Below are 18040 nucleotides of genomic sequence, written 5' to 3'. Positions count from 1 at the left end.
AGCGCCCCCTGTCCTGCATGTTCAGAAACATCTAAAACATGTAGGACAGGGGGGGCTCGAGGACCAGGGTTGGGAAACACTGAGATGGAGGACTTGTGCAATAAATAGACCATAGCTTTCTTGCTTTCATATATATATATATATTAATGATTTATCAGTACAGTGGCTCATGGTTTAAATTTTGGCAGGGGCCTTTCTTGCATGCTCTCTCTGTACGTCTTAGGGTATTTTCCAGAATCCCCCAGGTTCCTCCCACAGTCCAAAAAGATGAAGATGTTAGGTTGATTGGTGATTTTAAATTGGCCACAAGAGTGTGTTTTGTAGCTTGTCTACATGTGGTTCTGTGATGGACTGCTAACATGTCCAATGTACCTCTGCAAATAGCTCTGAGGCTGGCACCAGCAGATCCCTGTGAACCTGTATATGAATAAGCCAGTGTATATAATAGTTGCAACAGTAGAGGAAAAGCATGTGCATCTTCATCCCACTCAACTTGGTGCTGCATAGAAACAAAGACAAATCAGAACACAACACTGATCATATCCTGTGTGGATGGCTTCAAATCCTGGTGAGACCTAAACTCATGTTTTTGAGGGCATGATAGCACATATGGAAAAATGTACATTCACTCAGAAGTTGTGCAAGTAAGTTTGCTTAAATATTTGTAGGGACTATTCTGCCGATTCAAACTATTGGTAGTAACAGGTGACTGCTGTCAATACTGAAACATAAGCCATAGGCCAGTGGTCTTCAATCCGGGTCCTCGAGAGCCACTGTCCTGCATGTTTTAGATTTTTCCTTGTTTCAACACAACCCTGATACAAACAACTGTCACCAATAGAGTTGTGTAGAACTTGATGACAAGTTGGTGACGGCCACTAATTTGAATCAGGTGTGTTGAAAACATCTAAAATGTGGAGGACAGCGGCTCTTGAGGACTGGGAATGAAGACCACTGGACTAGGCTCTTCGGCCTGCTGTTGCAAAGTTCAAGATGCTATTCTGTCTGCTTAAGTGACCTTGTCTTGAGTGTGTTTCACATATAAGGTATCTATGTGGAATGTGATGTGAAAAATGGCAAATTATTTTCTAAACTGTGAGAAAGAAACAATACCTTATAATTTTTGTCTTTTTTTATATTTATGGTCACAGGAAAATGCAAAATAACAAACATCTGAGATGATAGATAATTTATATTCATTACATCGTGACAAAATGTGTATTTGCCTTTTAACATCTTTTTTTTCCGCAGCCGGTGCCTCGGACCCGGGTACCCCCGCAGCCATGTCAAGTTCCAGAGCCCCGTCAAGTTCCAGAGCCCCGTCAAGTCCCAGAGCCCCGTCAAGTCCCTGAGCCCCATCAAGTCCCCGAGCCCCGTCAAGTCCCCGAGCCCCGTCAAGTCCCAGAGCCCCGTCAAGTCCCCGAGCCCCGTCAAGTCCCCGAGCCCCGTCAAGTCCCCGAGCCCCGTCAAGTCCCCGAGCCCCGTCAAGTCCCCGAGCCCAGCCAAGTCCCCGAGCCCAGCCAAGAATCCCCGTCACGCCCCCCGCCAAGACCTAGGCCCAGGCCTCGGGGACGCCCCCCCGAGCTCTCTCGCCGGCCTGCCCGGCCTCAAGGACGGCCCCCGGAACACTCTCGCTGGTCTGCTCGGTCCCGAGGGCGGCCCCTGGAGCTTTGGCCGTGTGTGGCCTGGGCCCTCCTCCAGGTCCCCTCCGCCCACCCTGGGTTGGGACTGTTGGGACTTCTGGGATCTGTCCCTTGAGGGGGGGGTACTGTCAGGGTTTGACACTTCCCCCCAGTTTGTGACTTTCAGTTTCTGTCTTGCCCCGCCTGTGTCCCATCTGCCCTGATTGTGTCTGCACCTGTGTCTCGTCATGTCTCGTTATCCCCTCAGTATATCTTGTCTTGTCATTCCTTGGTTCCCTGTCGGTCCGTACTGTTCCCTCCTCCATGTGCTCCAAGTTTTTGTTCCTTGTTACTTGTGTTTTTTGATCCTGCTCTGCAGCGCCTTGTTTTTGCCTTTTTGTGGAATAAATCCCTTTTTGTTGCAACTCCTGGCTCCTGCTCTCCTGCACTTGGGTTCCTAAGCAAACCGAACCTCAACAGACCGGTGTACAGAGCGAGATGGCAGAGTCTAGAAGTCAGGCTCTGTTGAAGGGGCTGACTGGACAGACTGCCTCCAGGATGGCTGAGTCTGTGTTGGATGGAGAGGAGGATAGTGTAATGGAGGAGGATTTGTTTAAACTTGCTGCAAAGAAGAAAACACCAGAATCTGCCGTTGACAGTGAAAATGTGAACAAAATGTCTAAAAAAGACATTGAGTTAGAGGAAAACACACAGGACACACTCAGCTCACGTTCGCAATCTCTCTTTCGTTCGCAATAGTTTGCTTTCGGGAAATTTGTTTACCGCCAAAGAAGAAAAGTGAGGGGGCACAGTGACTGAAGTAAGCGGGCACTGTCCCCTGGTGCCCGCCCATGGCGCCAACACTGTACCCACCGTAGCTGTGGTTGGGCGTCTGTCTTCAGGCAGCCTCCCTGGATTGCTGTTTCCCTTCTTCTTCTCCAGAAAACACATAGAACCGGGTCCTAGTCCAGCGTATTGCTCGCGGTTTAGTGAGTTAATGCGCTCGGTTGGATCCGCGTGATGTGCAGACTGTTTAAGTCGGCTGACAGCGGGTGGGAAGACGTGGCTCTCCAGTCGAGCCGGTGTTCTGCCGAGTTGTCCTACCTCCGCGAATCGTCCTACCCGTAGGATGAAAAGATATACTTCTCTGCCGAGGTGTCCTACCTCGGCAGAAAATACTACCATACGATCCCTGTTTCTTTTATCTCAGTTTCTTTTTTTTCAAAACCTTTTTCCTGCAAATAGACGATTTAACTGCAGGAAGTCAGAATGTGCTTCCACATAGATCTATGTGTACGACGCTTCGGCGGAAGAAAAAAACCCGTCAAATCACGCTTCCACATAGATAAATGCAGGTAGGATGATTTGACAGATGAAAATACGCCGTCAGATCACGCTTCTACATAGACATCAACATTCTATGTGGAAGCGTGATCTCAAAGCGTCATTTCATCTGTCAAATCATCCTACCTGCATTTATCTATGTAGAAGCGTGATCTCACAGGGTACTTTCATCTGTCAAATCATCCTACCTACATGTATCTATGTGGAAGCACATACCGGTAGATATCATGTAGCACGATTTGGCTGACGAAAATACCCCGTCAAATCATGCTGTCACATACACGCATGCTGATAGAACTGCCTGTATCTCACCTTGTTGTGTTTCAATAAATTTTCAAACTACATATATCTATTTTTTATCACTAATTTCTTTTTGAAAATAAGTAAATTCACATTCCCAGGAAGTATCATAAAGAAAAGGTTTATACAAAGTTTCATATTCATCAGATTTTCATATTCATTTGAATGCAGCAGTAGTCTCGATGTGAGAAATCAACCTGTGCATTAAAAGTGGATATCGGTGGATATGAGGGGTGGGGTAGTACTTGGGGGTAAAATGAAGATGCAGTAGAAGATCAGCAACCTTGGTAAAGGAAGCTGGAATTGTGATTGGGGCAGGCACAGACCCACAAAGACACTGCTGGCCGTTAAACATTCCTATTTTATTCTGCATTTATTCAATCACAAGCATTTTGGACAGGTGTAATTTTCTTCGTCGGTGTACTTGGCGCATTCCAAATGGGCCCAATGATGACATGTCCCACACTGCACCTAGTGAGACAACATGACAGAAACAATACAATTTAAAAAATGTTACATTCATTAAGTCATTTCACATAAAACAATTATAATTCTTTTATAAAAATGTTTACCATTCCAATCATGCTGTGCTCTGGATCGCACTCCAGCAGGGCGCACACTATGCAGTAATCTTCTGCATCGCCTTGAAAAGAATAAAGAACCCTTTTTTTATGCGTGTATTGACAGCAGTGTATGCATTTCTGTTGTTCTTACATTTCTACTTTTTGTAGCATGCGCACCTACAGATATCAAGCATCCATTATGAAATGTGTATTTAAAAGTACACAGTTTATTATGTGTACAGAAAAAACTGTAGTTGTAGTAGTCATTGTAATTCTCAGCACTGGTAAATAGAGCGCTTCATAGGATATATAAACCAAAATAAAAAATCATCCAAAAAAATAACAGTAAACCTATAATATTTACGATATGCAAAAATAGGATTAATAAATAAAAATAGGTCGAGGAACTACCTGGTTGACGATGGTTCATATGGTTCATATGGTTCAGTTACTCATATTTACATCTCTTATACGGCGTTGCAACATGGTAGTTTATATTCAATTAACAAAAGTCATGCAAAGGCTAGCTGACACGCACGCAAACATGAAAAACTACAAGAAAGTTGGAATTTGGTTGTAGGAAACACTAAATTCTTACCGTTTTCACAGTTTTCTTCTTAAACAGCTGATCGGTAGGACGATTCCGTGTTGTTTTAGTCAAGGCGATGCTGTTGACTCGTGCGCATGCGCAGTGACGCAAAGTAGGACATCTCGCCGGGTAGGATAATTTGACAGAACACCGGCATCTCTCTGCCTCCGGTAACAACGTGAGGTGGTTATAGACGCCGGTGCGTGATAGTCTGTGTTAAGCGCCGGCCGAGTCCGGGTCGGCTGACAGCGGACGTCTCTCCCTTTTTGTTATAAGTACAAAAAAAAAAAAAGACAAACAAACGAACTAGAAGCCTCGCATATTGGCCAGGCTAGTCGTGAGCACCTGAGCCAGTGTAAACAATCAGTGACGCTCCAGGTGCTGTCGGCCCCGTCCCTGCGAGGGAGCGGAGTGATTGCGCAATCATGGCGGCCCAGCAGGGACACTCTTGCATGGGCTGTGAGGTTTCCATGCCTCTGGAGGATGGCCACGATGAGTGTATTGAGTGTTTGGGACCTCAGCACGCATTTTTGGCCAGAGAAAGCCCACAGTCGTGCATGAATTGTTTTATTTTGTCTGCACGTACCAGAGAGGCCCGCTGTAGATATTTCTCCGGGAAGCAGGCAGGTTCCCCTCTTTCTGAGACGCCCAAAAGGAAAGTTGGGAAGTCGAGGGCTGAAGCCACACAAGGGAAGGGGGAGTGTTCTCCCCCTTCCTACAACAGTAGGCTGGCCTTGTGTTGACCCCCCCCGGGGTTGGAGGAGGAGGAAGGTGAGGTCGATGTGGAGACCGTCTTCTCTGACGACGATGACTTGTCTTGTGGGCAAAGTGGGGTCGGCGCAGGAGATGGAAGCTCTATGGCCCCACATTTCGATGAGGTTATTGGCAGGGCAGCCAGGGCTCTGGGTGTGCCCCCCCCCTGACAACCTTATGGCGCCCACCTCTCGGTTTGAGGAGGACGGGGAGGTTCGCCCCGTACCGGTACGGGTGCCCCTCTTACCTGACTTCAAAGAACTGGTGTGCAGACAGTTTACTTCACCAGCAACCGCGCACACGTGGTTTGCATCATGTCGCAGGTTTTTGAACATGAATGACAGGGAGCGTGTTGCCTGCGGGCTGCTCCCTCAGATGGATCCAGCTCTCTCTCCTCTCGTTTCTCCCTCCGACTCCATTCTTGGCAAAGCCACCTGTCCCAAGAATTGTAGAGTCATGGATGGCCTGCTTGCTAAGCTGCACAGAGCTATGGCTACTCAGACCCTTCTGACGAATACAGGGGCTATTATGTCCCTCTACCTTCGTGACCTGTCCAAGGAGGTGCAGGAGGGTCCTGGGGGTTCCAATATTGCGGGTGAGCTTCGGACTGCTTCCTCAGTCCTCTCTTCAATTATGAAGGAGCAGGCGGTGGCTACAGGCAGAGCCTTAGCATCCTTTTGGGTTGCTAGATGACACTTATGGCTGTCCCAGTCTCAGCTCCAGCAAAGTGGTCGGGACTGTTTGGTTAAGTTGCCGGTGGAACCTTCAGCCATGTTTTGTTCAAATGCAGCTCAGTTGTTGCAGCAAGCACGGGACAATCGCCGCACCGCACAAGGGGTGTCGGGTTTCTCTAGGCGCCCCAGGGGCTTCAGGCGGGCAAGAACAGCCGTCCGTCCACTAGAGACCCCAACATGGGGAACAGGGGACCTCAGGCCCCAGCTGGAGGCTTTTCGTCGGCATAACTCCCGCCATCGGGGGAGGAGAGGGGGACTGGCTCCTCCAAGCGCCCACCCCCCTCCTGACTATTCCCAGACCCCGGCCTGCCAGCAGCCCCTGTCGACAGGCGTTACAGGGACGCGTGGTCGGCTTTGGGGGCGGACCCATGGGTCGTTTCCACCATGACCCATGGCTACCGCTTACAGTTTTGCCCCCCTCTGGCGAGGTTGGCCAATTTCACTAAAAGAGAACGAAAAGTAAAAAGCGCCATAAGGGAGGTGGAGTGCGGGGATCACCAGGCTGGGTTTTTCTCCCGCTACTTCTTGGTCCCCAAGCGGGACGGGGGACTTCGTCCGATTCTGGCCCTCAGGGGGCTCAACAAATATCTGCGGCCCCTGAGGTGCAGGATGTTGACGATTCCCAGGGTGCGGCAAGCAATTACCATGGGGAACTGGTTTGCCACTGTGGACTTCAAGGATGCATACTTCCAGATACCCATCTGGCAGGGGCACTGGCGTTTTCTGAGGTTTTCCGAGGGCAGACGGTTCGAGTTTCGGGTCCTGCCTTTCGGCATATCCCTGGCTTCCCGGACATTTACCCGATGTATGGATGCGGTCCTCGCACCCATGAGGCTGCAGGGGCTCCGCAACCTCAATTACCTCGACGATTGGCTGGTCTGTGCGGTCTCGGAGGAGCTCTGCCGCCACCATGTGGCCCTGCTTCTTGAGCACATTCAAACCCTGGGTCTGCGCTTGAATTACAAGAAGAGCAAGCTCCAGCCTTCTCAGGTGACAACCTTCCTGGGTACGGTTCTGGACTCCAGGAGGGCGGTTATCATGCTGACTTTGGAGAGGCAGCAGGCCTTCACGGCCTGCCTCAGCAACTTTCAGCTGCACTCTCGGGTCAGCTGGGGGCTCTGCCTTCATCTCATGGGCCTGATGGCAGCCATGGTTGTCCCTCTTGCCCTCCTGTATATGCGACCTGTCCAACGGTGCCTGCTGGGCTGCTGTGTCCACAGATGTCCCGCCAGATCACAGTAGTGGTTTCTCCGAGGCTCCACAAGGCCCTCTTCTGGTGGAGGGATCTGGCCAATCTGGCGAACGGGAGTGCTCTGGGACCGGTGGTGTATCGCCAACTGGTATTTACAGACGCATCCCAAATAGGCTGGGGCGCTGTCCACGAAGGCTGTGGGGTCAACAGTCTGGAGCAGTCGCTGGATGTCCCAGCACATAAACGTCTTGGAGCTGACAGCTGTCCTTTTGGCACTCCGACAAGACTAAGAGGTCACCATGTCATTGTAGAGAGCAGGACCGACAGCACAGTAGCAGCGGCCTGTATCAACAGAAAGGGGGTCTGGGCTCCCCCGCCCCTCTTCTGTTCGCTCAGGGCTGTGCACGTGCCGGGACCGTTGAACACTGTAGCAGATCTCATGTCGAGAGGAGGGCCGACACCGGGGAAGTGGAGACTGCATCCTCAGGTGGTCGAGGAGATCTGGCGTCGCTTCGGCAGGGCGGACGTCGACCTGTTTGCTTCCAGGGAGTCGACGGATTGTCGCCTCTTCTTTTCCCAGAAAAACGACGATCCTCCCCTGGGGTGGGATGCGCTGGCGCACCCATGGCCTCGGGATCCTCTCTATGCCTTCCCTCCGTTCACTCTTCTCCAGCCTCTCCTTCACAGGATTCAGGTGGAAGGGGTGAGGCTGATTCTGGTGGCTCCTCTTTGGCCCCACATGCCGTGGTTTTCTGCAATTCCACCTCTCCTGGACGGCACACCATAGGTTCTCCCGCTTCGGCGAGACCTGCTGTCCCAGGCGAGTGGAGCCCTGTTCCACCCCTTCCCAGCGGGGCTCAGACTGGTGGCCTGGCCCCTGAGAGGGACGGGCTCCTGGCTTTAGGCTTGCCGGAGTCTGTGGTAAAGACTGTGCAAGCGGCCCGGGCACCTTCCACTAGGGCTGCCTATTCATACCGATAGGGGGTATTTACCACTTGTTGTGGGGCTCACCAGATGGATCCCTATTCAGCCACTGCCCGGGGCATGCTGTCATTTTTGCAGTCTCAATTGGAGGCTGGGAAGTCTGCTGCCACCCTGCGAGGTATGATGGCAGCTGTCAAGGCAGTTTGTGTCGGTGAGCATGCATTGTCTCTCGATGACTGCTCCCTGATTTCCCAGTTCCTTAAGGGTGCCCAGAGGCTTGCGGTTCGTAGGACTGGACCTTCAGTCCCTCCTTGGGACTTGGATATCGTCCTTGATGTACTTCAGCATTCCCCCTTTGAGCCCCTTGGGGTTGCTGATTTGCAATGGCTTTCATTTAAAACCGCGTTTCTGCTGGCTGTGACTTCTGCCAGGAGGGTGAGCGAGCTCCATGCACTGTCCGTTCACAGTGACTGCTGTAGGTTCCTGCCGGATGGCTCGGGGGTTGTCCTCCGCCCCAACCCAGTATTCCTGCCTAAGGTTCTGTCTGAGTTTCATCTGTCCCAGACGGTCGAGCTGCGGTCACTGTCCTCTTCTGAGGTGGGACAGACAACTGAGCAGCTCCTGCCCATGCTGTGCCCTGTCAGGGCCTTGACGGAGTACATACGGCGCACGCAGGCCATCAGGAAGACCGATCAGCTTTTTGTTTGCTTCAACTTGAGCTGTTTGGGCAGACCCTTATCGAAGTCTCTACTGTCCCACTGGATTGTGGACACTATTCAGTAGACTTATGTGCTCTCAGGTGTGCCTGTCCCGTCCGGGGTTCGGGCGCACTCGACACGTGCCGTGGCCACCTCATGGGCCTTGGCAAGGGGCCTCTCCCGCTACCATCTGTGCAGCAGCCACATCAAATCAAATCAAATCAAACTTTATTTGTAAAGCACCTTTCATACAAAAAATGTAACACAAAGTGCTTTCCATAAAACATAAACATAAAATGTATTAATGCCCCCCAGTCTTGCGGCTTGCAGACTGTCCTGAGCGGCCCGTCTGCCTCTCAGGCTTGGCCTTTGCGTCTTGCGGGGCCTTGTCCTGATTGGTATGTAAATAGTGTAGAAGAAAATAGTAGATGTCACTTTTCGGTGTACTGGGCTTGCGGGCTGCACCGTCTCCTCACGGGGTGTCATAAAGAGTTCCCTGTACATATGAAATATGTAACGGAGTGGAGAGATAGTCTCGATATGATAGAGAACGTTTGGTTACTTTGTAACCTTGGTTCTCTGAGAGGGAGACTATCTCTCCAGCTTTCGGAGACATGTTTCGATCAAACTATCTCTGATTACACGCCAGCACAGGTGCTTTATAGGTAAACCTGAGGGCGTGACCGGGCAAGCCAGTGTGTCTTAAAGAAATATCCACGTACCTTGACAGCAGGGGGGGGTTATCCCCCGTACATATGAAATATGTAACGGAGTGGAGAGATAGTCTCTCACTCAGAGAACCAAGGTTACAAAGTAACCAAACGATCTCAGCGGACTTCAAACAGAGAATGAAGAGTGAAATGCACACAATGAAAAAGACAAAACGGAAAGATCGACGTGGACGACAAAAGAAAATAGTTCGAATCAAATTGGGAAATATGGATCTAGAGAAGATTGAAATAGAACTTATTAAAATAAAAATTGAAAACAAGAAAAAAGAGGCTTCGGCAGGATATAAAGAGATTGGAGGGGGACAAGGAAGCAATACAAGAGTGCTGGAAACAATTGGAAATTGTGATGTCAAAATACAACTGAAAGAAAACTAAAGAACTTGAGGGACAGATGAAAAAGCTGCAACAGCAGTTCATTGATTTAGAAGGTGAAAAAAAAACATATTGAAGAGGTGAAGAAAAACTTTGAAATGGACGAAACTCAAATGGAGCAACCCAGACTCAAAGAGGAGGAAATTAAAAAGGAACTAAGGTAGAAAAGAAGAATCTGCATCAACAGGTGCAAAATTTGGAAAATGAGAAAATTAGTGGAAGAAACTGCAGCTGGAAAAAACAGAAATCAATGAGAGAAAGATTAACATGAAGAAAAAACCTTAAAGAACTTTAGACAGAGAAGAAAAAGTTGCAACAGCAATTTTTAAACTTAAAAGAGGAAAAGAAACGAGTGGAAGAGGTGAAGAAATCCTTGGAAATTGAGAAATCTCTAACAAAGCAATCAAAGGTAAAAGTGGAGGTAATCAAGAAAGAATTAACATTAGTTAACATTAGAAAAGAATAGTCTGCAGCAACAGGAGAAAAATCTGGGAGATGACAGCAAACAATTTGAAAAGGAGAGGGAGAAATTAGAGCAAGAGAAAAGAGAATTCAGTTAGACAAAGATTAAAATGAAGAAGGGCCTTCAAGAACCCCAGACAAAGAAGGAAAAGCTGCCGCAGAAGTTTTTCAGCAAATACAAGTCATGGAAGCGGACAATTAAAGTGATTGGTCAAGACATCCACATCAAGGTGGATACTGATGCCGAGGTCTCACTCATTCCAGAGTCTGTCTACTCAAAAGAACTGCACTTTCCACTTGCTAAAGCAACAGTACCGTGGCGTGGACCCAGCAGCCAACCCCTAAAAGTGATCAGGAACATCAGGGCAGGACTACAACACAGCTAATGTACGTGGTACAGAAACTTGTTATTCCTCTGCTTGGGTTCCCAGTAATCACACACCTGCAGCTTATACATCTGGATAACACTGTCAGCAGAGACATGCAAGAACTCCAGACAAAGAAGGAAAAGCTGCTGCAGCAGTTCGTCCACCAAATGGCAACATTGGAAAAGAAGAAACTGCAACTTCAGAAAAAGATCTGCTGAAGAGGAAGAATGAGGGAGGAGCCAGATGGAATCAGCTACATTAACCAGAAATTGCAGGACAAAAAAAGAGAACTTGATGAAGACAGAAACCGACTGGTGAGTGAACAAAAGGAAATTCAAGAAGAACAGAACAGTTTAGCGGAGGGGGTGAAAAAGTTGGATGAGGGAAGAGAAAATCCTGGAGGAAAAGGAAAGAGAGTTCCACGAGCTTAATGCGAAAAAGAAAGAGGAACTAAGATCTCCAAAAGCAGAAAATCAGACCAGGGGGGCGTGGCTATGGCGCGGAGCTGAGCGGTCGCACTTTGAGCTCTCTCCGTCATAATCGGTTAAATTGAAATTATCCTGTATTTAAAGCGAACGAACTTCTTCATAAAACCAAGTTAGGTGTTTCAGCAACCTGGAGATGTCGTCCAAACATCCCAAAACCCCGAGCCTTCAGACCCGCCGGGCTCAAACCAAATCCGACCAACACGAGGGTTCAGGTGAAGATGCTAGCATGCTGGCAACCGCCGAGCAGGCTCCGGGAACAACGGGGATTTTGGAAGCAATCACAGCCCTGAAGAACGACTTCGGCTCCAAATTTGATGGAGTTCTTACTGCAATAAATGAGATCAAGTCGGACTTCAAAGATTTTTCAGGGAGATTGGGACAGGCAGAGGTCCGGATTAGCGACGTGGAAGATGATATTGCTGGAGAGAAAACTAAAATAGCGGCACTGGAGAAGCAGGTGTCTGAGCTCATCAATAAAGTACACGACCTGGAGAACCGCAGCCGTCGCTCTAATCTCAGACTAGTGAACCTTCCGGAGAAAGTCGAAAAAGGTAATGCAGCTGCTTTCCTGGAGAACTGGCTACCCGCCGTCCTGGGCCCGGAGACTTTCCCTGCCCCGCCGGTTATCGAACGAGCGCACCGGCTGCCAGGCGCGCCGCGCTCCGCCGCACCGCGAGTGATGATCATGAAGTTCCTCAACTTCCAGGACAAGACTCGTGTCATGCAGGCAGCGAGGAAGATGGGCAAGATCATGTTTGAAGGCCACCACGTCATGTTTTTCCAAGACATCTCCACCGAGCTCCACAAGAAAAGGAAGCGCTTTGATGATGTTAAAAGGCGACTACGAGACCTGAGCATTGAATATGGATTCATTTACCCTGCTAAACTCCGGCTCTTCCACGAAGGAAAACCTTACGTGTTTGCTGATCCTACGGGTGTGGATTCGTTCATCAAAGACCTGGATACCTAACTGGCCGGTCCCGGTTTACGGATTACTCTGAGATGATCACGTTAAGGGACTGGCCTTTTTTTCTCTCCCTCTCAGCGGCAACAGGCAACGTGAACTTCCGAACCGGACTTTTTTCTTTTTTTTTTTTCTCTCTCTCTCACCGTCTGTCTGCTTCAAACACACGGTAATGTTGCCTCTTTGCTGTAACTTAAAGTTTAATTTTTTATGAAGAATTATATATCCTCTTTTTGGTTGTGCTGTACATTATCACTGACGTGGTTTCAAACTCTAGATACACGTGTATATTAGACTATGTTCGCTCATTTTATTAAGCCGATTGTAGGCGGTAGTTTGTTTATTTTGTGACGCATTAGTTCTTATCTGCTCCTCTTATTAGTGGATCAGTTGAGCACCTAGTTCGCTCTTAATGTTACGAGGGGAAGCGCGCTGTCTCGTTCGGGGTGACAGTGATGGGATTAATTTAAGGGTCATAAATGTAAATTTTATTTTGTGTGGGACAGCGACATACGATCTAACTGCTTTAAGAATGGGGTTGCAATTTACAAACGTGTGTTTACTTTCAAGATGTCTATGGCATGGTTGATATATTTCATATTTGAATATAGTAGATATGGCTACTAATGCAAATTTAAAGTTTACATCCTGGAATGTTAGAGGCATGGTTAAAATGGTAAAAATGAAGCAAGTAATCAACAGGCTTAAACAATTAAAATCATCAATTGTATATCTCCAAGAAACGCATCTATTGTCAGATGAAGTAATAAAGGTAAAAAGGAGATGGTCAGGGCAGGTGATATCAGCCTCTCACTTATCACACACCCGTGGAGTGATGATCCTGATTCACAGATCTGTACCTTTTGAAGTGAACAATGTAATTCGTGATACAGGGGGTAGATATCTTATTGTCCAGGGTACATTAATAAATGAAAAGATAAATATGATAAACATTTATGCCCCAAACGATGACAACCCTAAATTCTTTGAAAATTTGTTTTTGTTAATAGCCTCTCTCCCAGGAAAAGCTCTTATAGCATGCGATTTCAACTGTACTTTGGATCCTAAATTAGACCGTTCATCTGGGGTGGACTCTTCTCACATTCAGAGTAGAAAGAAACTGTTACAATATGTAAATGATCTGGGCCTATGTGACCCCTGGAGGAGACTTAACCCTGGTAAATTAGAATTTTCCTGTTACTCGGCACGTTTTAACTCATACTCTCGTATAGACTATTTCCTCATTCCCAATTCTATGTTTTCCTCTGTGGTAGACTGTAATTATGATTCTATACTATTATCAGACCACTCTCCTACGTCACTTGTATGTAAAACACCGGGCCTAGTTAAAGCCACTCATAGATGGAGATTTCATCCCAGATGGTTGTCCGATTCAAATTTCCTGCTTTTCCTAGAGGCGCAAATTGAGTCGTTTTTTATCACAAATACAGATGAGACCTCTGCCACCATCAGATGGGAGGCCTTTAAGGCGTATATCAGAGGCATGATCATATCATATACTAGCTCAAAAACAAACAAACTCAAGCTGAAAATGAAGGAGTTAGAACACAAAATTAGACAGCTGGAGAGAGAAGCAGTTTTGGATGACTCCACAAAAAATAAACAAGAATTAATGTCTCTCAAAGCCCAATATGAAGAATTGTCCACATCAAAAGTTGAAAATAGTATAATTCGGCTAAAACAGAGTTATTATGATCAGGGTGAAAAATCAGGGAGATTGTTAGCCTGGCGAATTAAAAAACTGAATGCAGACAGGGCAATTACTGCAATTCAAACAGGAAGCGGAACAACAACAACGGACCCTCAGGAAATTAACAACATTTTTACCTCTTATTACAAAACATTGTATACATCTGAGTCCGCGGGGAGATTGGGAACACAGACTGAGTTCCTAGACAGTATCCGTATTCCTTCCATAGATGATGATATGAAAGCACATATGGATGAGAAACTAGTTGCCTCAGAAATTAATGATGCTATTACCAATATGAGGGGAGGTAAAACTGCAGGTCCCGATGGACTGCCAGTTGATATCTATAAGATATTTAAAGACAAATTAATCAAACCTCTCTTAGCAATGTATGAAGAGGCGTTTCAACAAGGCTGTCTCCCAGACTCCCTGAGAAATGCACTAATAACACTTATACTGAAACCTAATAAGTCACCTACCAACTGCACATCATATAGACCTATTTCGTTACTTAACACCGATGCCAAGATTATTGCTAAGGTGATAGCTAGAAGATTAGAACCAGTGCTCCCATCAGTGATCAGTCTAGATCAGAATGGTTTTGTTAAAAACCGTCAGGCTTTCCATAATACCAGAAGGGTGTTGAATGTAATACATGCAAGTGAGGGGGCCCTTGACACTGCTATCCTGTCTTTGGATGCTGAAAAAGCATTTGACAGAGTGGAGTGGAGCTATTTATTTGATGTGCTGTTGCGCTTTGGTTTTGGTGATTACTTCCGAAAATGGATCAAGATACTTTATACTGACCCGTTGGCAGAGGTTTCCACCAACCATTTAATATCATCCCCTTTCAGACTTTCAAGAGGTACCCGTCAGGGATGCCCTCTCTCGCCAATGTTATTTGTTTTAGCAATGGAACCGTTTGCAATAGCGGTAAGATCACACCCCTCAATTTCAGGCATTAAAGTGTCAGAAACAGAGCATCGTATCATAATGTATGCTGATGACACTCTTTTGCTGTTAACTGACCTAAAAAATTCAATTTTTAATCTGTGCAACTTAATTGACACATTTGGAACATTTTCAGGCTTTAAAATAAATGAAACAAAATCCTCTATCATGTTTCTGAATAAGCAGGAACGATTAAATCCAGTGATAAATCACCCCTTCAACAATGCAGTGAACGGATTCAAATATCTTGGTATCACCATTACCCCAGACATCAAAGACTTAGTACCCTGTAATTATGAACCCATGATCTCTACAGTAACCGAATCCATAAACAATTGGTCATCTATGCCAATCTCCCTTATAGGACGTATAAATGTAATTAAGATGAGTATACTGCCAAAGTTTTTATATTTATTTCAAACTATCCCTTTACCTCCACCGCCACAGTTCTTTTCGAAAGTGAAGCAAATATTTACAACATTTATTTGGAATAACAGAAGGTCAAGGTTGCGACTTTCACTTCTTTATTTGCCATATGAGAGAGGAGGATTACAATTACCCAATTTACAGTGGTACTTTTGGGCTGCTCAACTTAGGGCTGCAATGTACTGGTTCTCACCTGAGCCTTACTTACCATGGGTACAAATTGAAAGTTTCTGTACCAAAGGCCTGCGACTTGACACTTACTTATATTCTGCACCTGTCAAAAAACTAAAAAGACTCACCGATAACCCCTTTGTGAGAAACACAATTAATGTCTGGCATAGTGTACAATCATTTTTGGGTGAATCTTCTACACTTTCTGGTTTTTCACCAATATGGGGGAATGATAGCTTCTCCCCTGGTAAAAAAGACCAAGGGCCAAATCCACAAAAGGATTGCGCGGCTTTTGCGGCCGCTAAACCGGTGCAAATGACACAAAAAGAGAGCGTCTAATTCACAAAGCACCCGCAAAAGGCGAATTGCTCCACAAACTGCGCTGCCAAGCAAATAGTGGCAGTCTGCGCCGGTGCCATTTGCATGCATGCAAATTAGGTAATATCCATACATTCGGCGCAAAATTGCCCCCTTTCTATGCAAATAAGCCTCATTGCAAAAAGCGCCTAATTCAGAAAGGCCAGCGCTATTTGCCACACGCAAAAATAGTGGAGCAAATACCGTCTTTCAGAAGCGTGTATTAAACTGCGCGCAAACTCAGCTCATAAAAGTAACAGGACGGAGTTCAGGATTCATCCATACATAAGGGGCTGCTTTATTACAAACAATTCCACCATATAAACATATACATCTAGAATGTGTGTGTTTAACAGCTGACCTGTAGGTGTGTGTAGCAAAACAAAGAACATGAATTACCATTAGATCCTGATCTGATCCCGATCCAGTGTTAATGAAGTTACTGGTGCTGTGCCTTGTGCGTAAATGCGCACAGCCTCTTAACATTTGACATTTCATTAGCTTATGTCATACAGACACTGAGGTCTTTTGATGTGTGTGTGGAGATGATGGCTATGTTCTACCACACGATGGTGGCCAGTGCACTCTTTTTTGCTGCTTTGTGTTGGGGGGGCAGCCTTGCAATCAAAAACACCAGGCGACTGAACAAACTGGTCAAAAAAGCGGGCTCAGTGTTGGGCAGGAGTCTGGACCCGCTAAGATCTGTGGTGGAGAGGGGCACACTGGAGAAGCAGGAGCAGCTGCAGCGGCCGGCTCCGCAGCCTCCGCTCACTGCGCTGCAGAACGGAGCGGTTCAGGAGATCCTTGCGTCCCCGCTGCAATAAGACTGTTTAAGTCGTCCTGAACTCAGGATATCTATCTATCTATCTATCTATCTATCTATCTATCTATCTATCTATCTATCTATCTATCTATCTATCTATCTATCTATCTATCTATCTATCTATCTATCTATCTATCTATCTATCTATCTATCTATCTATCTATCTATCTATCTATCTATCTATCTATCTATCTATCTATCTATCTATCTATCTGCATGCGAAATACTAGTACAAATACGTGAAAGTTGAGGCTATTGTGCTCTCTGCAGTTTTCATTATGGACCAATCTGTGTGCTGAAATACGGGGGAGAACACTGGAAACAGCTCCGCTCGACTCAGACAAGGGCAAATTGCACTCAGCCGCAAAACTTTATGGGCGTGTTTGCTCCGGTATATCATTAGAGCAAAATCTTTTGTGAATAGGACCTTAAAGCAGGGCAAATTGCGGGCGCTAATGCAGCGCAATTCACAGCGCTATTTGCGGGCGCAATCTGTTCTTTGTGGATTTACCCCCAAGGCTTTAAAATATGGACAACAAAGGGCATTTATAAAATCCTGGACCTATACAAGGAGAACAAATTAATGTCATTTGAGGAACTTGTAAATGAATATGGTATCTCCCGGACCCACTTCTTTAAATATTTACAGTTAAGGAGCTTCATTTATGCTAAAACACATTCTGTTACACAACCTCCTCTATCCATATTAGAAAATGTAGCTGTGAATAACTGCAATGGCAAAGGTCAAATATCCCTTTTCTATACTATACTAGCAGAAAACCATAAAGATTCTACTGAGCATAAGAGAACTCAATGGGTGAATGACATGCAGAAAGATATCTCAGATGAGGCCTGGAAAAAGATTTGCTCAGGAGTTCATCGTCTTACAATAAATACTCGCCTGAATCTGATTCAGTACAATTGGATTATGAGGACCTATATCACTCCGGAGAGACTGAATAAGATGAATCCTAATATTCTTGATGTCTGTGTCAAATGCAATGTGGAAAAAGGTACTTTATTTCACTGCTTTTGGGGTTGCCCTGAGATACATAAGTTCTGGAATGAAGTTGTAAAATGCATTTCTCAAATGACCTTAAATCCAGTCCCTGATTGCCCTGAACTATGCATTCTCAATTTGTATCCGGAAGACTGTCTGCTGAACAACAAAGAGAGGAAAATGACTGACTTATGTCTTGTACAAGCTAGACGCTTGATCTCTCTATGTTGGAAGGATGTTAAGAGCCCTACGATTGGTCGCTGGCTGAAGGAGTTATCAACATGCCTTGTCCTTGAAAAACTGACGTACACGATGAAAAAGAAATCAGCCAAATTCCATGAGATCTGGAATCCCTTTCTTTCGTTCTTGGAGAACTGTGATCTTGGAGAATTTTTAGAAACTTGAAGGAGATATATTCATTTGGAAATATTGATGTAACCTCTGCATCATCTATCTGATATTTCAAACAAGTAATGTCGTTCCCTGTTTGTTTGTTT

This window comes from Cololabis saira, chromosome 3, assembly GCF_033807715.1.
Source record: "Cololabis saira isolate AMF1-May2022 chromosome 3, fColSai1.1, whole genome shotgun sequence".
NCBI lineage: Eukaryota > Metazoa > Chordata > Actinopteri > Beloniformes > Belonidae > Cololabis > Cololabis saira.
This window is presented reverse-complemented; position numbering follows the sequence as displayed.